Genomic DNA, 23,068 nt, shown 5'->3' on the forward strand with positions numbered 1-23,068 from the left:
TTTTGGGTCAGATAGATAGAGCATTCAGAGCAGCACAGCAATCCAGGTGGGTGCAAAGTCCATACACTCTCTGAATCGAGAGCCCCAATGTATACTTTCAAAAACAGGCAGCACTCCAGAGTAGTGTCCAAAATAACGGGGTGTCTTTATTCCATGTGCAACGTTTCAACTCACAAGGAGCCTTTCTCAAGCATGCTAGATATAGGATGCTTGAGAAAGGCTCCTTGTGAGCTGAAACGTCGCACATGGAATAAAGACACCCCGTTATTTTGGACACTACTTTGGAGTGCTGCCTGTTTTTGAAAGGATAGATAGATAGAAGCAGGAGATCCAAGGCAGCACAACCTATAAAGCCGGGTGCATTATCCGCACAATCCGTGACAAAGGATTCTTGATATATTTAAAGAGAAGCAGCAGCACTCCGATAGTGAATCAAAGCAGGGTGATCTTTATTTCAAGGGTGCGACGTTTCGGTGTATCCACCTTTTTCAAGCATACAAACAAGTGGCCAGAATTTGCACATATATAGCCCAATCCGCATTCTGATTGGATAACAACATATGCAGTATATTACAGTGCAAACAAACGTGTTACATTACAAGTAAGTATTCATAATACATAATGTGAATAAAGAAGTGAATTGGTCAGTGTACAGTGTATTAAAAACAATAGTACAGCTTCTGGATAAAGGACTGCCCCATCGTCAATAGAGAGCCAATCAAAAAAAGTGTAAACAAAGAGTCTGCTACAAAGTAGCATTCCTTGTTGTCATTGTCTCCCGGGATACAAAGAAGTTACGCACATAATGGTCCGGAGTACCGGATGTGCAGAGTGCATCAGGTGTTATAGGCCGGGGTCCGGCCAGCGTGACCAACTAGCGCATGCGCACTAGACAAAAGAGGATGGTGGTGGCCATATTGGATAAGGGAGCCGATGGGAGACGAGACAAAATGCGATGGAAGAACAGGTGAGTGTGAAAACTGAACCCACGCTATATCGACCAGTGTGTGGTCAGTGTGAAGTGTAGGGACTAGCGGAGCACTCGAGAGCTGCAAATTATCAGTTCTTTTGTGCCGTCACTTATCGTCTCATCGACATCAAGCATATGTGGGACAGTTTTAGGGTAATAACCCAAAATAATAATAAAAAAGGCACCATCGACAAAACTGGAGGAAAGTATCATCAATTGTAGCAGACATACACTGAATGTTCAGCGACGGATGGGGACAATAGGTGCTTCCAGAGAGGCATCTAAGGGAAAAAAGAAAACAATTGCATATTAGATAAATAGATAATATATATACATATATACATAAAGCTGGAAGGGGGTTCTCCCCTAAACAAATATGCTTATAACTGAGAAGCATCAAAAGGTAGAACAGACATACTGTCAGACTGGCGATCTGAACACCTTACGTGATGTTGGTTATATTGAACTCAACCCCCATGGGGTTGTAGTGTTTGGAGACGGTGGATCCACTCAAGTTCCCTTTTTCTTAGCATAGATTCCCTATTACCTCCTCTCCTAGTTGTCGGGATATGGTCAATAAGCTGGAATTTTAGATGGGACTCCTTATTGCCTTTTTCAGAAAAATGCCTGCAGACAAGGAGGTCTAATCTTCGTTTGCGTATCGTGTATCGGTGTTGTGTAAACCTGGTTTTGAAATCAAGGGTGGTTTCACCAATATAAACCAGGTTACAAGGACAAGATAATTTGTATATCACAAATTCACTGGTACTATCCAGGTAATGTTTTATACGATAAGTCGTATTATTGTGCGTAAATGTGTTACCACTGATGACATGTGAACAGTTGACACACGAGCGGTAAGGAAAACAACCCTTTTTGACTGGTCCACTGACAGTTTTTTTAATGGATTTGCTAAGGGGACCTACGTCTGATTTGACCAGACGATCTCTAATATTTTTAGAGCGTCTGTACGACAGTAATGGAGGGCTACTGAATTCGGGAACACAGGACGGTTCACTGGCTAGAATATGCCAGTATTTTCGTATAATTTTTGAAATATTGTCACTATTGTCGTTAAACGTTGTAACAAAGGGGATCCTGGCAATGGGCTCTGTCTTTCTGGTAGTGGACAACAGCTAAATCCGATTTTTGCTGTGTGCAGTATTCAGATTTTTATTAATTACTCTTTCAGGGTATCCCCTGTGGCGAAATTTAGAAGCCATTTGTTGAATATTCTTGTGATATTTAGCATCGTCCGAGGATATTATTTTAATTGACTTAAAGGCAAAGACTTTACCATGGAGCGAGGGTGGTTACTCTCGTATCGCAGAATGGTGTTTCTGTCGGTCGGTTTAGTGCATAAATCCATGTAGATGCCCTGATCAGTACGTATGACCTGAACATCCAGGAATTGTACCATGTCTGTGGAATGAGAAAGCTTGAATTTGATGTCAGAATCAATTGTATTAAGGTACTCATGGAATTCAAGAAGTTCCTGGGTGGAGGCGGTCCAAAGGAGGAACACATCGTCTATGTACCTCCACCACTTCTGAACGTGTCGGAAGTGGTGGGATACATAGATCGAGTCCTCCTCCAGAGTGGTCATAACCATATTGGCGTAGGGGCCATACTGACGCCCATTGCGACCCCTTTAAATTTTATTTAAAAAATCCTTACCAAAAAGGAAATAGTTGTTGTATAGTACTACTTCAAGTAGCTTCAAAATGAAGTCTATCTCTTGTTCCTTGTAACTGGATTGTCGCAGGAATCTTTCCACAACCCGTAGCCCTAATTGGTGACTAATTGGAGTATATAGTGATACTACATCAAAAGAGGCTAGAGTCAAAGTGGACATGTCATCAATCTGGGTGCTGTGCAGTTTACGGAGAAAATCTGAGGTGTCCTGTATGTAAGAAGTGCCCTGCATAGCGTATTGGCGAAGTACATGATCTAGAAAGATGGTGATGTTAGAAAAAATTGAGTCATTACCAGAAACAATTGGTCGCCCTGGAGGGTGTTTTTGGTAAAACATATATGACCGGTGTCACCGGGTCCTCAATCGTGACGTATTTGTGCATATCCTCACTAATTGTGCCAGATTGTAGTGCCATATCAAGGATAAATTTAATTTTGCGCCCCAATTCAAATTTAGGGTCCTGGGCAACACGTTTAATGTTTAATATGTAGTGTCATCAACAATATTTGGCACTTTTTCTGTGTTGATATTTCAGACACCAAATTGTCTTTCACTATTATTATGTACATTTTTAAGGACCATAACACAATGAGGAACACATCTTTAACATTATAACTTTTTTTTAAACATGATTAGGTGTCAATTTCCATATTTATGAAAAGAAGTCGTTTAACCCCTTAATGACCACCCTATCGGGAATCTACATTGGTCATTAAGGGTAGTTCTTCTGACGCGACGCCTTTCTACGGCGCTGCGTCAGAAGAAGATTTCGGGACATCGGGTCAGTATAGTGCCGGTGTCGGGCTGTGATATCACAGCCCAGACCCGGCACTAACACCCGCGAACCCTCCTGCCGCTGCCCCGGGTTTCGACGAGTGACCCGAGACTGTCGGCTCCTCTTCTCGCCGAGTTCTGCCTTCCTGGCAGGACCCGGCTGTAAGTAACTGAGCATGCGCGGCATGCTCAGTTACTCACACTATACACTGCAATACAAGTGTATTGCAGTGTAGAGGCTTGAATAAGTGATCGGATGATCGCTTGTTCAAGCCAAAAGGTGGAAAATATGTGAAAGTAAAAAAAAAAAGATTAAATCATTTTATAATAATAATTAAATAAATAAATAAAATAAAGTCCCATAATCTCCCCAGTTACACATATAATGCAAATACAGTATATAAAACACAAAAACACACAAAAAATTTACATATTTGGTATCACCACGTCCATATTAATCTGTACAATAAATCTAAATCAATATTGAACCCGCTCGGTGAACGATGAAAAAAATAACTACGAAAAACTTCCCGTAATATACAATTTTTCATCAAACACCATCACAAAAAATGTTCTAAAAAGTGATACGTTCCCTAATATGATACGACTGAAAAGAACAACTCTTTTCGCAAAAAATAAGCCCTCAACCAGGTCTGATAACAGAAAAATACAGAAGTTATGGCCCTAAAAAGTTGTCAATAGTAAAAACAATGTGATTTTCTCCAATATTGGTTTTGCTCAGGAAAATTGAGCAAAGATGAGAAAAACTATATAAATGAGGTATCACCGCAATCGTAGTGAACCAGAGAATAAAGATAAAATATTATTTTTACATTACGGTGAGCGGGGGAAAAAAATGCTAAAAATCCAAAATAAAAATTGATGATTTTGTTTGTGTCCCCCTTGAAATAGTTAATAAAATCTCATGAATAAGCTATAGAGCCCCTAAATGAATTATCTATACATTGTATCTCATCCCATAAAAAATAAGCCCTCATATGTTTGCATTACCAAAAAAAATAAAAATGTATAGGTCGTACAATGTGACAATACAAATCTGCTAAGAATGGCGCCTCCATTCATTCTATACTCGGCCGTGCGCCCATACAGCAGTTTACCACCACATATGGGGAGTACACTCGGGAGGAATTGGGCATCAAACGTTGCAGTGTGTTTCATCATTTAATTTATTTTGAAACTGTCAGTTTGGCCTAAATGAATGTATTTTCCAAAAAAATTCTATAGTTTCTAAATCGCAGGTCCATATTTTTTAACCCATGTGAAACACTTAAAGGGTTAATAGACTTAATAGAAGTTGTTTTACATACGTTGAGGGGTGAAGTTTCTATAGTGGGGTAATTTATGGGGTTTTACTATTATTTAGGCCTTACAAAGTCACTTGGAAGCTTAGTTTTCCCTCAAAATGTGAGTTTTGGCAATTTTCATGAAAATGAGAAAAATCGCACCTAAAGTTCTGCACCTCATAACATCCTAGAAAAGTGAGAGGATGCATAAAATATCATCTCAACATAGAGCAGACATTCCGTAAATGTAATTTATCAAGCTTTTTGGGTAGTTTTACTTCCTGTCTGGAAAGCAGAACATTTCAAACTTGGAAAATGAAGAATTTTTACAAACTTTTGCCAAATTTTCACTTTTTTTCAGAACGAATCGCAAAACTTATCACTTAAATTTTATAACTAACATGAAGTACAATGTATCACGAGAAAACATTCTCAAAATCACTGGGATATGTTAAAGCGTTCCGAAGTTATAACCAATTATCGTGAGACATGTCAGATTTGAAAAATCGAGTCTGGTCATTGAGCTGAAAACTAGTGTCGGTGATAAGGGGTTAACAACTTTTCACTTTTACTTGTTTACTTAATGAATAATACTAACATAAAAATGCCCACAAGCAACATTGACTAAATAGCCCTATATGTTAATAAAAAGTGCGTTGAACAAAATTTTGATTTTTAACCCCATACAGCCATTACAATTCTTGTATCTATTCTAATACAAACTGAACATCAGAGATTGAGCCTAGTCTTCATCCCACACATTACTGTGTATACTGTCCTTAAAAGACTTAGATTATCCAGCTCAACTATCTGATTAATGGCATCATCCCATGATAACATGGCCTCATATTCAAGTGTATTACTATAATGGGACCGCATAATGGAGCTCATTTTTTCGATAAGTAAATCAGGATTTCAACCTTTCAAAGCCTTGCTGAATAGATTGTGATACTGTGTTTGTTACATGAAGGGTATACAATGTATGGCTCCCTGAAGATTTAAAACTGTTATCTTCATGCAGTTTAAAAAAGAGAAAGTGAATAAGTTTTACATTTAGTAAACAATGGAAATGAATGTATCATCTTTCAAGGCACCCATACATTGTATATGGCACTTTAAAGGTTTTACAGACAAATGTTTATTGTTTCCCAACTTCCTGTCATCTTATAGAAAATTCAGAGTGATCTTATGAGTGCACCACAGACATGGCCTGTGCATATTTTCTCCTATAGAGGTTGTCATTTATTAGGCAATGCTGGACAGTGTAAAATGCAAAAAAAATGGGTGCGCTAGTATGCGTTCCCAGTCCCTAATACTAACCTGCTAATTTACATAAAGATTAAAAGGATTTTTAAGCAGTTTTTACCATACAAAGCTGCAGACAATTTTAGGTAGGCTTGAGGATGCATGCATGTGTGTTGTTACTTGAGGATTGTGACTAAATTCAGAGCATTCTAGTGTTGGTAGGACCTGAACAAGAACTAACAATAAAGCTTAATTGCAGACACCTTTGATAATTGTTGATCATTGCAGCCTGGAACTAAAGTTATAGTTATAGGCATCAGGGGCATCACTTGTGGTCAGAGTGGGGAGAGAGGTCCGCGTGTAACTTGGGGTCATCTGTAAGTCGGAAAAATGCCTGTATACCCTTCAAGAAATTTACTGAGGGAAGTAATGAGCATTTTGACACAGGAGCTGACAAAAAAAATGTATTTGAAAATGTTGTGCCCTTGAATGAGGGCATAATGTGAAAAGCAATATTGATCACATTATAATGTTTCATTGTTGTTTAGTAAACCATCGAATTGTCACTGCTTATGTCATTGTAATTTGCCCAATGTCTTAACTCAATCTTATTGGTGGTTTATGAAATGCATTGTGGGAGTTTCCACCATTTTGAGACTTTACTTTAGGGAGATCAGACACACTTCATTTTAATTAATGGAACTAACATATATTTTCTTCTTTTCATTCGTTATGAAGAGCATATCCGATAAGAAGTGTAAAATAACATTTTAGTTTATGAACCTAATTACTGTTAATTAACTGTCATGCTTTATAAGTAGACTGCCTAAGATAAATTGTGTCAGATATGCATGTAAATGTATTTTCACTGTTCTGATAGGATTATAGATTGTTAATGCTTGTACTTTATTCTGATTGCTTCCGTGTGTTTGTTTCAGATTTACCAATAAACAAACATCTGAATATCCAAATCTATTGATCTGCCTTATCCATCATTGCTGTTCAGTTGGCAACCAGTTAAAGCAATAAAGTTTGACTACATAATCACAACATCTTGGCTTGGAAGACAAGAAGGTTTATGCTGTATGTCAGAATGTACACAGCTGTGACATATATGAAGACAGAACAGAAAAGACGGGTGCAAAGTGAAAATTAAATTTTTTTTTTTACAAATACACTATTTCACTGCCCAATTTGTTGTGCTAGTGCCATGGCACTGTTTACTTTGATGTGTTTTGGTATTTTAGTATCAGTTTATACCCAAATATTTTTACAAGGAATATGACGGGGTTCAGGGGTAAAAGTATACCATGCCCATATGACCTAATTTACGTAATGTGGTTATTTACACTGCATTTATAGACAATTGTTAAGTCAAATTACCCCAAAAATAAGACCCTATTATTAAATACAAAATATGTGTGTTCAAAATGTTCACTACAACCTTAAAGTTTCAGTTGCCAAAATGAGGTAACTTCCAGTGTATATCACTATACTGGCAACTCAGAGATTTTACAAAAGTGGCATGTCATTTGGAAACCAAGCCATATGTGATCTAGAAGTCAAATGGTGTTCATCATTTCGACATCCTGCTGTGGGCCCATTAAAGATTCTGTAAGTGATTTTAATTAGTTTTTCTCAATGTTTACTGTATAGAACTATCTTTATTTTTTGGGTCATCATTATAATGAGATTACCCCAGTTATATAGTCTTTTTATGTTTTAACTAATTTTACAGAATAAAATTTAGCAATTAGGTAATTTACCAATATACATCTATTAATAGTTGTGCACTGCTTTCTTGATATGTGCAGTGAAGCTTCCTGTCTTTTACCTCATCAGCCGGACATTCCTATCCATAAAATGGCTGCAGATGGAGGGTCATGAGATCTTTAACTGTCCATGAACAGTTAGAGATCACATGACCCTCCATCAGGAGGCTTCACTTTATCTATCAAGAAAGCAGTGCACAACTATTAATAGACATTAATCAACATTCACCCACGCAACACTATTGCACTAGTAAATATAATATTTTCACATCACATACACTTTACACATAGACATTAAAATTGATATATACTAATTAGTACACCCCTATTATATTTACAATTTGATCCTGGTCTATCTGTATTCTTATATAGAATTGGTATTTTTAACAACTATACATAAATACCGATCATGCATAACCCATGTGCTTTTCTCCATTGAACATCCTCTCATCGCCATCCTCCTTCACATCGCGTGCCCAAAAACTGTGCTCCCTGCATACCCGCCTTTCCGTGTGGCGGAGACGCACATTGGCTTCTGAGTAACATGTTCTCAGATCCAGTGGTGCGCCCTCCGTCCGACACTGGGGGCGGGGGTCAGGGAGGCAGCGGCAGTGATGGGGGTGACGTCAGCGCCGGGACGGATCATGTGACATGGCGGTTGCCGCCCCCACGATGACGCGGTCGTGGGCGTGGCTTCGCTGCCCTGTCTGGTTCCGGTCGTGGCGGGGCGTCACTCTCTCCTGCTCACGTGACACGCTTGTAGGTTTAAATACAAAAAGGCCACACACAGACACACACAGGCCCCCTGAGGAAGTGGCAACGCGAAACACGCGTCGGGGTACTGGCATCCACACAACACAGAACACGGGTAAGCTGACTTTGTCATCTCAACTCACTGTGAGAAGGGCATATGGCACTTTAACTCTACATTACATGTTTACATCGGGTTGGATTACCATTGATTGTTGCACTGGCACTTCACGGTATTTTTCTGATAATTTAGGTGTAGTCATTTATCCTGATTGATATTCATATATTATATACCTGTTGTTTTGTGAAGTGTGGACGCTTTTTGTGGAACTCCCGAGGGCAACATACCCTTTATTATATTTCTACGCCATATTGTCATACTGTTGATTTTTAAAAATATCTATGTTTTGAATAAAAAAGAATTAGAATTTTAGCACAATGGCGTAATGAGGAATTTATGAACCAGACAACACTCATATGTTTTCTTAAGGTTTTTATCATATTAATAGATGTATATTGTTAATTACCTAATATCCTGCCCTCACCTGCCCTTACACATTAGAAAAAACATGGGGTAAAGTGACCAACCACTTTAAGGACAGAGGCCTTTTTCAGCTTAAGGACAGAGCCAAATTTTCCAAATCTGACGTGAATGCTTGAATGCTTCAACACATCCAAGTCCAAATTTTCATTTTTTGTGCTTGAAATATTTTGCCTTGCAGACAAATAGTTGATGCACCCAAATTCATTACTAAATAACATTTACCATATAATTCCTTTATGTTGGCATCCTTTTTTTTAGTTTAGTAGGTTAGAAGGTTAACACATTACACATTTAGAAATTTTCAGGAATATTTACATATAAAGTTTCAAAGAGATTTGAAAAGGCGTATATATTAGAAACCGCCTTAAATCTACCCCCTTAAATTATGCACAACAATTTTTAGGTTGTTTGTCAACCCTTTATGTGTTTTGTAGTAAAAAAATTGGAAGCATGCAGCAGTTAACAGCTGCCAGAAGGGGTTAACTGGGAAACATAAGGGGTTAACAAGTATGTAGGGAAGTGTTTACGTTTGCTGAGCTTTTACTGTGATGAGCATAAATCACTTCAGACAGCTCTTATTTCCAATCTCCTGACAGAAATAAGGAGATCAGAGCTGCTGAGGAAAGATACTTTCTTTTAACTGTTTAGTTCTGACTGGTCAGTTAGATTTAACTGACCAATCACAGCAATCACTGTGCTGGTACAGCTGTGAGAGGTCTTGGAAGTAATGACCCTATGATCAGCCGTCTGTGACAGTTTTCGCGACTGTATCACTATGTGCTTACACAGGGTGACACTTTTACTGCAGGATGATGTAGATCATCTAAATGGCAGAAGAGCTGGCTAATCATGAATAGCAATCTTGTATTGTGTCTTCAAGTTAACACTCAATGTGATAATTTGATCTTAATGTTAGTAAAGGGGATTTGTAAATGAGAGTTTGTTACTTTAATTTTGCAATGCATACTATAGCAGAAGGAAGTGATGCATTTAAGTCCAAAGCATTGGACATTGATTATTACATAGCCTTTCCCGAACTTTTGAGGAGCAGAATTTTTTAAAATATCTATTTACTATATATATGCTAACCTTTACAGAAAATAAAAAAATAGACATTTGACAATTTTTTGACAATAAAAATAGACATTTCATTTTTGACTGTTTTGGAAGATATAAATGACCACTATTAACGTGTCAAATTTGTGGGAACTACTATATTGTTTCAAGAAAATCAAATTCTGAAATGTAGCTTAAATGAAGATCAAGGATCACAATTATATTTAGAATCAATATGGGTAAATTTAAACCATGTTCAGATTTTTCAAATTTTCTTTTTTCCAGTAAGCAAAACCAATTTTCGGAGCCGGTCCCTGTTTTGAAACCAAAATAAAATATCTATGTGTATAAATTACGGTGGAAAGAAGCATACATTGCTCACATAAAAACTAACCCAACAAATAAAAAGGTTACACAGTTATACATGGGTAATTGATACCTGGAACTAAAATACCCTCTGCCTATAATGGTTAAGATAACTGTATATAATCCTAGGATATATATCCTATATTATATAATTAAACAGTCAGTAACTAACATAATGTTTGTTAAGGATTCATTTATAATTTAATTTCATGGAGGGTGATTTTGGATTATTGAAGGTAGAGAACATCTATTATAACAGAACGCCAACAAATTGAGTGTATCCCAGATCTTAGTAACCATAGGTTTGACTGGCCTGTGGTAAGCCCTACTGCGCTCTAGACATAAACTAATTATTATAGTAATGACTGCTTTATTCACAAGCCTGCAAACAACTTGCTATTTATTGCCTCCTCTTTACTGCCTTAGTACATATTTGAAAAGGTCTTTAAAATGTTAAAAGTACAACATCTAAGCTCAATTATGACTTGATGTACTGCTAAAAGACAAATCAATTCAATCATGTCAGAGCCTGGAGTGGGAAATTGATGTATAGTTAAGAAGCTTGACGTGATCCATTAAAGACCACATATTGAGCGGATTAGTGAAATGGTGCTTATCCTTCAAAGTGCATGGAACAAACACCAAGTCATTATAAAAATAACAATTTATGTAATATAATTAATTGCCTCATTTGGGATAGAATAGAAGAAAATAACTATAGCAGAATAAATTAATCTCGGATCTAGATTTTACTTAGGTCTCATATAGGAGTGTAGAGATAGTACGGAGGCACAAGGCATTCCTGTATAGCCCTCTATCATGAATATGGCAACTTATCACATCCATTATATGGCATCTAATTTTAACTTTCTGAAATAGGATAATTGCTTCTGGCATTTGTAATAAGATTATAAATATTGGCTTTATTCTTAAATTCTGTGACTGACTAATGTTAGGATACACAATATTATTTCGAGCAGTGTAGTGATTATCCTTCCCATTACATAGATATCAGGGGACTTGTCTCTATAAAATAACTTCAGTTGTGGTCCGAATACTAAAAACAAAATAAATATTAATTTACTGGTCGCTGTTGTGGCTCCATCATCATATTCATTTTGAGCTGCAAAGTTATTAGTAACATTCAGTCAAGTTCTAATAATGATAAGGAGGCATCTTATTGCCTAGGCCGGAGAACATTTAATGTGAACCTATCACCAGGAATGTAATTTTTAGCTGGTGACAGGTTCTAGTAGCCTATGCTATGCTGATTTAAAAAAATCCTTTTTCAGCATTCTAAATAATTTCAAAACTTTATTTCAAATTACCTTTCCCCTGCCAGCATCGTGAGTCCCGTGAAATGGGCTTCCAGCAGCCTGTGTGCCTGGGTCTCAGTGTTTCCTCCAAACTCATCCAACTGAGGCACAGAAAAAGCTGCTGCCATGGACTCACCTCACCCTTCTAGCAGGTAGCCAGGAATGTAGGTGTATCTCAGACAACAATGTGTTGATTTGTATGGATTCTAATGCCAGTGGTCAACTGCAGGGGGTTTACTTTCTCTATGGGCATGGACATCAGTTTCCTTCTTCTTCTACTTTGCACTGATCACACAGGACAGCATACACACCAATTTTCAAGATTTAAAGGGATAGTGCTCCTATTCCAAAACTGTATTTGTTCTATGAGAGAACTTTGTCTGCTCTGACCTTGGCTTGTTTCAGACAATTTCATGCCTGATCCCCTGCTGCATTGCACTGACATCTCTCAACCCATGTGACTCATCAGCCTACTATGTCAGAACTACCCTGAGAGGTAGATTCCTTGTTATTCTGTTTTAGTGAAATCTTTGTAGTGGTAAAATGGTGAAAACCAACAGGGCAACTTAGAAAACAGTACAATAAGTAATGTTATTCCTGAGAGTAGACTTTAATCTGTGGTGTTTAAATGTCCCATTTTTTAACCCCTCAGTGACGCTTCCTAAAAAAGGCTCTAGTGATCAGGGCATTATAAGCGAATTTTTGTTTGCAGCGGTTTAAGGACTATAACTGCTTTTTTGTGTCCTACCTTCAATTTTTTGCGATGTTTTTTTAGGGCACAAAGAACGAATTAAAATTTTTTGTAATTTACAGTACATATTTTTTAAAATATCAAATTAACTCAAAATGAACATTATTAATGAATTAATGAATTTTGTTTTGGTCATCTTGATATTTCACTTTGTTTATTTTTTTTTTAAAACAGTTATCATTTTTTTTTTTCTATAAGAGCCCCAGTTACAAGGGGAAATGACCCCCTGTGAGGGCTGGTGTTGGTCAGAGCTAAACTCGGTCTGATCAGACCCAGGAGTGGAGAAGGAAGAAGTGGTAATAACCTGCATCTCCCTTCTCCCTAGGATCTCCGGTATTTTTCCATAAGCTTTTCTAGAGGATTTGAAAAATACAAATGCAGAATGACATTTATGACACACATCACCACCATATATCAAGCATTTTTAAATGGCAGAAAATAAATCTGTGTAAAGCCCTAAGACTGAAATTTCCCTATAAATTTTCAGGAGAACATAACTGTAGCTTCAATAATAAACATCTAATACTCACATTTATATTAATCTCTACCCACAAATTATTGAGCTTCTGTACTTTGGATATTACCATGAGAAAAATAAATGAAGGCATCTTCACAGAATCCAATATATTCTGAGCAGCTGAAGCATGAAATAGCAGGTGCTGGGGGAAAGGCACTTCAAGTTAATTTGCATTGCAACAGGTGTTTTACTATTAAAAACTTTGGAAAGCGCTTCTTTGTGCAGATGTGTCTGAAAATAAAACTTACTTCATAAAGTGAACCCTATATAGTGAGTTAAATGAGAGTACTTAGATTTTTGTCATGCAAAACACACTGGAAGTAATTTAAATCAAGAAATATGGTTTTATTACTGCTGTGAATACTTCTACTGTGAAAATTATTGGTAGATGAAATGTGGAAGCTAAATATATTTAACTGCAGAATGCGGGCTTTAACTGGGATTTATATGGCGCATAGAGCAGGTACTTGTGGATGTTTGGCAGCAAGTTAAGGAATCAAAAAGTCTGCAATATAAGCAATATTCAGATGTCGGAATCCAGCTGTTTGTTTGTTTCTTTCTGATAAACTACTTCCATTTGTGAATTTTTTTTTGAATAAAGTATGCTTTATGAAATAGGAAGAAAAAATGTTTCCGTTAAACTCTCTAAGTCCCATTATATTGTTTAATTTTTTTCAGTTGACATATAATATATTATATTTTTATTGTAAAAATGTCTTAAATTGAACCGGTCAAAAGGAATGTCATTTTTAGCTGGTGGCAGATCCCAATAGCATATGATGATTTAAAAAATGCCTATGTCAGCATTCTGAATCATTTAGTAGTTTATAATAGTTTATTTTACAATGCCTGTTACCCTTTCAGCAGTATGTGGTGAGTCCCTGGTAGGGTGGAGGGGAGTGGGGAAGCTGTAGCCTGTGTATTCCTGTGTCAGTCTCCTCTCCTCCACACTCATCTGGCACCCTCCCCCCTCCTCATTTCATATGCATTGAGCTGGCAGGGGATGGGCATGGTGTGGAGGAAAGGAAGACACAGGCACACAGACACACACAGGCTGCAGCTACCCCTGCCTCCAAAAGAATCAGCACACACTGCTGGCAGGGAGCCAGGTAATGTAAAATCAACTATTATGAAGAACTGCAATGATTCAGAATGTTGACAAAGGCATTTTTAAAATGTTAGACTATTGGAACCTTAAACCAGTTAAAAATGACATTCCTGGTGATGTTTTCACTGGATAGAGAGTAAGGCAGCACTCCTGGAGAAATAAGGTGAATAACCAAAAAACGATCGCGTGCGACATAATCCCAGCGTAGACCCCTATTAAATACCTGTAAAAGCTGCGAAAGTGCGATCCATGACCCTTAGTAAATAAGCCCCTTTATGTTATTCAATGTGAAGATATTTCACCCAAAGTGTTTTCCTACACTGAAGATGATGTTAATCGCATACTTAGTGGATCTATGGGAGATGTCTCGTTCCTGAGTATACCCTCCAAAGTCAATGTCAAACGATGCTTTGAGGCCGAATCAAGCAAAATGATAAATTTAACTTTACATTTCTCTCTACTTGGAAAATATTATTGACATAAAATGATTCCACGAGGTTAGATATCGAATTCTTGCAGCAGGAGTCTGAAAGCACACGGACCAAATGCACAGAACTTGAAACCCAATTACAACAACTGATGGATGATAATTTAATTCCTATAAAGAATGTCATGGAAAAATTTAAACATGAACAAGAGGAAACTAAAAACCATAAATGGCATAGGGACACTGAGGATTTTAAAATGGACAAAATCTATAACTGGCAACAGGATGACAAGAGGGAGATTCAGAACCAAATACTTTCTTCTAAACAAGAAGGACTCAAACAGAGACCACAACCAACGGTTTTTAGCCAATGCTACAAACAGACCAAAGGGAGGCGACGACAGATGGGGAGGTCGCAAACATCTTAGAAATTCCAAGAACATGGAGCTGCAAAATAATGAAACCACCACCCCAACAAAAAAGTAACCAGTCCACAATGAGATTTAGTGGTAAATATCTCTTCATTTGACCTGTCTGACAAATTGATGTGCTTGGTAAGGGGTTATTATTTTGTCCCACGACACATGTGGATTGGTTCAATATGAAGCAGAATTGAGTTGATTTTTAGTAGTGTTAAATTAAAAATGTGGTTTGCTCGTCAAACCTCCGCATTGAGTCCCTGTGATACACACCTAGCTGAAATATGCCTTAATACATGGGGGCTACGTAATAAGAGTAATTTTACACCATTCCTCAATTTTTGTGATGTTGAAACCTTTATGTCATTAGTTAAAAATGATGTACTGATCTTGAAATCACGCGACTAACTTTTCCCTACCAAAATGCACAACAATTTCTGCAAAGAAGCACGTATGGCTCTACATGAGTTGATACATAACGTCAACCTTATTATTCAGCCTGCTGATAAAGGTGGAGCGGTTGTCATCATGGTTCGCTCAAGTTATCTATGTGAAATAAAAAGTCAGCTAGCCAATGGGGATGTATATAAAAAACTAATTGTAAACCCATTACATTGGATAACAAAACTCATTTTGTTTGGTTGACAATGCATTCACCAATTAAATTGGCGTCACCTCCTGGATGTCCCATTTTCTCTGGGACAGAGTCAATACTATCCCCATCTGCCACCCTAATAGATAAAATCCTATGTAGGCATGTAGTATCTACATGCTTGTACATTAGGATATATCTGACTTTTTAAGTAAAATACATGATATAGTAGTTCCCACTAATACTATACGAGTGTCTTTTGACATTACTAGCCTGTACACTAGTATGAACCACAAGAGGGGTATTGCTTGTATAGAGTCCTAAGCACTACTAATTTATCTGTTGCCTACTCATTTTTTCTTATTAGGTCTTTTACAAATCGTTCTTACTTGCAACTATTTTTTATATGGTGAAAACTATTACCTTCAACTAAAAGGGATGGCCATGGGGGCAAATATGGCCCCCACATATGCAAATTTATTCATGGCCAATTTCCAAGAGACATCGATATATTCGTCACCATTCTATAAACATGTGTTGGGATGGTGGCGTTATATTGATGGTGTCTTCCTGATCTGGACTGGTGACGTGTCAGAACTTATATCTTTTTATGACTTCTTAAATGCCATGGATCAAGATATTAAATTTACGATGACAAATTCCTTTTCAGCTGTACAATTTTTGGATACCACTGTTTCTATTAAAGGCACAATTCTTAAGACTGACCTGTTTGTCAAGCCAACTGACCGCAATACTATTTTACATTTCAAAAGTGCACATCCAAAGAAAATGGTTGGAACGCTGCCATACAGCCAAATGGTGAGAGTTATGAGGATTGTTGATGTTCCTACACAGGTTAAAATACAACTTAATGAAATTTCTCTAAAATTTATTGACAGAGGTTATCCTAAAAAGCTGATTGAACAAGATAAGGTGAGAGCCAAGTCACAAGATAGGGGATCTCTCTTTTCCAGAAAGAGCAGACCAAATTCTACTTTGAAAAGAATTCAGATGACATATGGATCACATAGTGAACATGCCATCAGGTAAATTCGCAACCATTGGTCTATTCTTTCTGACTATAAGGACATCAAGGAATTTAAACTTCCTCCCTTATTTTCCTTTAAGAGGAACAAACAATTTAAGAGACAAACTGGTCAAAAGTAGAGATGAGCGAACATACTCGTCCGAGCTTGATGCTCGTTCGAGCATTAGCGTACTCGAAACTGCTCGTTGCTCGGACGAATACTTCGCCCGCTCGAGAAAATGGCATCTCCCGCCGTTTTGCTTTTTGGCGGCCAGAAACAGAGCCAATCACAAGCCAGGAGACTCTGCACTCCACCCAGCATGACGTGGTACCCTTACACGTCGATAGCAGTGGTTGGCTGGCCAGATCAGGTGACCCTGGAATAGACTAGCCCCTGCCCGCGCTGCTCGGATCATTCTGTGTCGGGATGCCGCTAGCGAGAGAGCTGCTGCTGGTCAGGGAAAGCGTTAGGGTGTTCTATTAGAATAGTGTTAGGCAGGAGTGATTCTACAAGAACCCAACAGCCCTTCTTAGGGCTACAATAACGTTATACATTTTTTTTTTATTTGCTTGTGGCTGGGCTTGCTGGCACTAGTAGTGCAGTTAGTACCATATTGTGAGGAATTTGCAGGGGGACTTGCTACCGTTGTGTTTAGCTCTTAGTGACACACATATCCACCTCAAACACCGAAGTGGGACAATTTATTAGGGGTTTGATTAGAATTAGGCAGAGTCTGCTGATTTTTTTTTTTTTACCTTTATTTCATTTTATAGCTCAAACTCATCTTGCAAAGCAGTGTGCTTTAATTGTAGGCTACAAAATAGCCATAGGAGAACCCCAACGGCTTACTTAGGCCTACAATAGCGTTATATTTTCCTTTTTTTTGTTTGCTTGTGGCTGGGCTTGCTGGCATTAGTAGTGCAGCTAGTACCATATTGTGAGGAATTTGCTGGGAGACCTGCGACCGTTGTGTTTAGCTCTTAGTGACACGCATATCCACCTCAAACACCGAAGTGAGACAATTTATTAGGGGTTTGATTAGAATTAGGCAGAGTCTTCTGATTTATTTTTTTTTTTTTACCTTTATTTCATTTTATAGCTCAAACTCATCTTGCAAAGCAGTGTGCTTTCAGTGTAGGCTACAAAATAGCCATAGGAGAACCCCAACGGCTTACTTAGGCCTACAATAGCGTTATATTTTCCTTTTTTTTGTTTGCTTGTGGCTGGGCTTGCTGGCATTAGTAGTGCAGCTAGTACCATATTGTGAGGAATTCGCTGGGAGACCTGCGACAGTTGTGTTTAGCTCTTAGTGACACGCATATCCACCTCAAACACCGAAGTGGGACAATTTATTAGGGGTTTGATTAGAATTAGGCAGAGTCTGCTGATTTTTTTTTTTTTTTACCTTTATTTCATTTTATAGCTCAAAGTCATCAGGCACAGCACAAAATCCAGTTGTGTGCTGTCAGTGTAGGTTAGAAACTAGCCATAGCAATAGGATAGCATCGTTTTGTTAAAAAAAAAAATAAATAAAAAAAAATAAACACAAAAAAAAAAAAAAATTAAAAGTTTAAACTTTAATTTGGAAAATGTTTAACCCGAGGGCTAGGGGTAGAGGACGAGGGTGTGGACGTGGGCGTCCAACTACTGCAGGGGTCAGAGGCCGTGGTCCTGGGCGGGGTGAGACCCCACCTGCTGATGAGGGAGCAGGGGAACGCCGCAGAGCTACACTCCCTAGATTCATCATGTCTCAAGTTACTTTTCTGATAAACTACTTCCATTTGTGAATTTTTTTTTGAATAAAATATGCTTTATGAAATAGGAAGAAAAAATGTTTCAGTTAAACTCTCTAAGTCCCATTATATTGTTTAATTTTTTTCAGTTGACATATAATATATTATATTTTTATTGTAAAAATGTCTTAAATTGAACCGGTCAACAGGAATGTCATTTTTAGCTGGTGGCAGATCCCAATAGCATATGATGATTTAAAAAATGCCTATGTCAGCATTCTGAATCATTTAGTAGTTTATAATAGTTTATTTTACAATGCCTGTTACCCTTTCAGCAGTATGTGGTGAGTCCCTGGTAGGGTGGAGGGGAGTGGGGAAGCTGTAGCCTGTGTATTCCTGTGTCAGTCTCCTCTCCTCCACACTCATCTGGCACCCTCCCCCCTCCTCATTTCATATGCATTGAGCTGGCAGGGGATGGGCATGGTGTGGAGGAAAGGAAGACACAGGCACACAGACACACACAGGCTGCAGCTACCCCTGCCTCCAAAAGAATCAGCACACACTGCTGGCAGGGAGCCAGGTAATGTAAAATCAACTATTATGAAGAACTGCAATGATTCAGAATGTTGACAAAGGCATTTTTAAAATGTTAGACTATTGGAACCTTAAACCAGTTAAAAATGACATTCCTGGTGATGTTTTCACTGGATAGAGAGTAAGGCAGCACTCCTGGAGAAATAAGGTGAATAACCAAAAAACGATCGCGTGCGACATAATCCCAGCGTAGACCCCTATTAAATACCTGTAAAAGCTGCGAAAGTGCGATCCATGACCCTTAGTAAATAAGCCCCTTTATGTTATTCAATGTGAAGATATTTCACCCAAAGTGTTTTCCTACACTGAAGATGATGTTAATCGCATACTTAGTGGATCTATGGGAGATGTCTCGTTCCTGAGTATACCCTCCAAAGTCAATGTCAAACGATGCTTTGAGGCCGAATCAAGCAAAATGATAAATTTAACTTTACATTTCTCTCTACTTGGAAAATATTATTGACATAAAATGATTCCACGAGGTTAGATATCGAATTCTTGCAGCAGGAGTCTGAAAGCACACGGACCAAATGCACAGAACTTGAAACCCAATTACAACAACTGATGGATGATAATTTAATTCCTATAAAGAATGTCATGGAAAAATTTAAACATGAACAAGAGGAAACTAAAAACCATAAATGGCATAGGGACACTGAGGATTTTAAAATGGACAAAATCTATAACTGGCAACAGGATGACAAGAGGGAGATTCAGAACCAAATACTTTCTTCTAAACAAGAAGGACTCAAACAGAGACCACAACCAACGGTTTTTAGCCAATGCTACAAACAGACCAAAGGGAGGCGACGACAGATGGGGAGGTCGCAAACATCTTAGAAATTCCAAGAACATGGAGCTGCAAAATAATGAAACCACCACCCCAACAAAAAAGTAACCAGTCCACAATGAGATTTAGTGGTAAATATCTCTTCATTTGACCTTTCTGACAAATTGATGTGCTTGGTAAGGGGTTATTATTTTGTCCCACGACACATGTGGATTGGTTCAATATGAAGCAGAATTGAGTTGATTTTTAGTAGTGTTAAATTAAAAATGTGGTTTGCTCGTCAAACCTCCGCATTGAGTCCCTGTGATACACACCTAGCTGAAATATGCCTTAATACATGGGGGCTACGTAATAAGAGTAATTTTACACCATTCCTCAATTTTTGTGATGTTGAAACCTTTATGTCATTAGTTAAAAATGATGTACTGATCTTGAAATCACGCGACTAACTTTTCCCTACCAAAATGCACAACAATTTCTGCAAAGAAGCACGTATGGCTCTACATGAGTTGATACATAACGTCAACCTTATTATTCAGCCTGCTGATAAAGGTGGAGCGGTTGTCATCATGGTTCGCTCAAGTTATCTATGTGAAATAAAAAGTCAGCTAGCCAATGGGGATGTATATAAAAAACTAATTGTAAACCCATTACATTGGATAACAAAACTCATTTTGTTTGGTTGACAATGCATTCACCAATTAAATTGGCGTCACCTCCTGGATGTCCCATTTTCTCTGGGACAGAGTCAATACTATCCCCATCTGCCACCCTAATAGATAAAATCCTATGTAGGCATGTAGTATCTACATGCTTGTACATTAGGATATATCTGACTTTTTAAGTAAAATACATGATATAGTAGTTCCCACTAATACTATACGAGTGTCTTTTGACATTACTAGCCTGTACACTAGTATGAACCACAAGAGGGGTATTGCTTGTATAGAGTCCTAAGCACTACTAATTTATCTGTTGCCTACTCATTTTTTCTTATTAGGTCTTTTACAAATCGTTCTTACTTGCAACTATTTTTTATATGGTGAAAACTATTACCTTCAACTAAAAGGGATGGCCATGGGGGCAAATATGGCCCCCACATATGCAAATTTATTCATGGCCAATTTCCAAGAGACATCGATATATTCGTCACCATTCTATAAACATGTGTTGGGATGGTGGCGTTATATTGATGGTGTCTTCCTGATCTGGACTGGTGACGTGTCAGAACTTATATCTTTTTATGACTTCTTAAATGCCATGGATCAAGATATTAAATTTACGATGACAAATTCCTTTTCAGCTGTACAATTTTTGGATACCACTGTTTCTATTAAAGGCACAATTCTTAAGACTGACCTGTTTGTCAAGCCAACTGACCGCAATACTATTTTACATTTCAAAAGTGCACATCCAAAGAAAATGGTTGGAACGCTGCCATACAGCCAAATGGTGAGAGTTATGAGGATTGTTGATGTTCCTACACAGGTTAAAATACAACTTAATGAAATTTCTCTAAAATTTATTGACAGAGGTTATCCTAAAAAGCTGATTGAACAAGATAAGGTGAGAGCCAAGTCACAAGATAGGGGATCTCTCTTTTCCAGAAAGAGCAGACCAAATTCTACTTTGAAAAGAATTCAGATGACATATGGATCACATAGTGAACATGCCATCAGGTAAATTCGCAACCATTGGTCTATTCTTTCTGACTATAAGGACATCAAGGAATTTAAACTTCCTCCCTTATTTTCCTTTAAGAGGAACAAACAATTTAAGAGACAAACTGGTCAAAAGTAGAGATGAGCGAACATACTCGTCCGAGCTTGATGCTCGTTCGAGCATTAGCGTACTCGAAACTGCTCGTTGCTCGGACGAATACTTCGCCCGCTCGAGAAAATGGCATCTCCCGCCGTTTTGCTTTTTGGCGGCCAGAAACAGAGCCAATCACAAGCCAGGAGACTCTGCACTCCACCCAGCATGACGTGGTACCCTTACACGTCGATAGCAGTGGTTGGCTGGCCAGATCAGGTGACCCTGGAATAGACTAGCCCCTGCCCGCGCTGCTCGGATCATTCTGTGTCGGGATGCCGCTAGCGAGAGAGCTGCTGCTGGTCAGGGAAAGCGTTAGGGTGTTCTATTAGAATAGTGTTAGGCAGGAGTGATTCTACAAGAACCCAACAGCCCTTCTTAGGGCTACAATAACGTTATACATTTTTTTTTTATTTGCTTGTGGCTGGGCTTGCTGGCACTAGTAGTGCAGTTAGTACCATATTGTGAGGAATTTGCAGGGGGACTTGCTACCGTTGTGTTTAGCTCTTAGTGACACACATATCCACCTCAAACACCGAAGTGGGACAATTTATTAGGGGTTTGATTAGAATTAGGCAGAGTCTGCTGATTTTTTTTTTTTTACCTTTATTTCATTTTATAGCTCAAACTCATCTTGCAAAGCAGTGTGCTTTAATTGTAGGCTACAAAATAGCCATAGGAGAACCCCAATGGCTTACTTAGGCCTACAATAGCGTTATATTTTCCTTTTTTTTGTTTGCTTGTGGCTGGGCTTGCTGGCATTAGTAGTGCAGCTAGTACCATATTGTGAGGAATTTGCTGGGAGACCTGCGACCGTTGTGTTTAGCTCTTAGTGACACGCATATCCACCTCAAACACCGAAGTGAGACAATTTATTAGGGGTTTGATTAGAATTAGGCAGAGTCTTCTGATTTATTTTTTCTTTTTACCTTTATTTCATTTTATAGCTCAAACTCATCTTGCAAAGCAGTGTGCTTTCAGTGTAGGCTACAAAATAGCCATAGGAGAACCCCAACGGCTTACTTAGGCCTACAATAGCGTTATATTTTCCTTTTTTTTTGTTTGCTTGTGGCTGGGCTTGCTGGCATTAGTAGTGCAGCTAGTACCATATTGTGAGGAATTCGCTGGGAGACCTGCGACAGTTGTGTTTAGCTCTTAGTGACACGCATATCCACCTCAAACACCGAAGTGGGACAATTTATTAGGGGTTTGATTAGAATTAGGCAGAGTCTGCTGATTTTTTTTTTTTTTACCTTTATTTCATTTTATAGCTCAAAGTCATCAGGCACAGCACAAAATCCAGTTGTGTGCTGTCAGTGTAGGTTAGAAACTAGCCATAGCAATAGGATAGCATCGTTTTGTTAAAAAAAAAAATAAATAAAAAAAAATAAACACAAAAAAAAAAAAAATTAAAAGTTTAAACTTTAATTTGGAAAATGTTTAACCCGAGGGCTAGGGGTAGAGGACGAGGGTGTGGACGTGGGCGTCCAACTACTGCAGGGGT

General features: G+C 38.1%; 1 long non-coding RNA gene across 1 annotated transcript in view; it reads right to left on the reverse strand.

Moving 5' to 3' along the window:
- Nucleotides 1–471: 471 nt before the first annotated feature.
- The window catches only part of LOC140121869 (uncharacterized), a 121,250-nt gene continuing 98,653 nt past the window's right edge, over nucleotides 472–23,068 (reverse strand). Inside the window, exon 3 of the long non-coding RNA XR_011854212.1 lies at nucleotides 472–1,251. This is a non-coding gene — a long non-coding RNA (uncharacterized lncRNA). The remainder of the gene's footprint in view (nucleotides 1,252–23,068) is intronic.

This window comes from Engystomops pustulosus, chromosome 3, assembly GCF_040894005.1.
Source record: "Engystomops pustulosus chromosome 3, aEngPut4.maternal, whole genome shotgun sequence".
Lineage (NCBI taxonomy): Eukaryota > Metazoa > Chordata > Amphibia > Anura > Leptodactylidae > Engystomops > Engystomops pustulosus.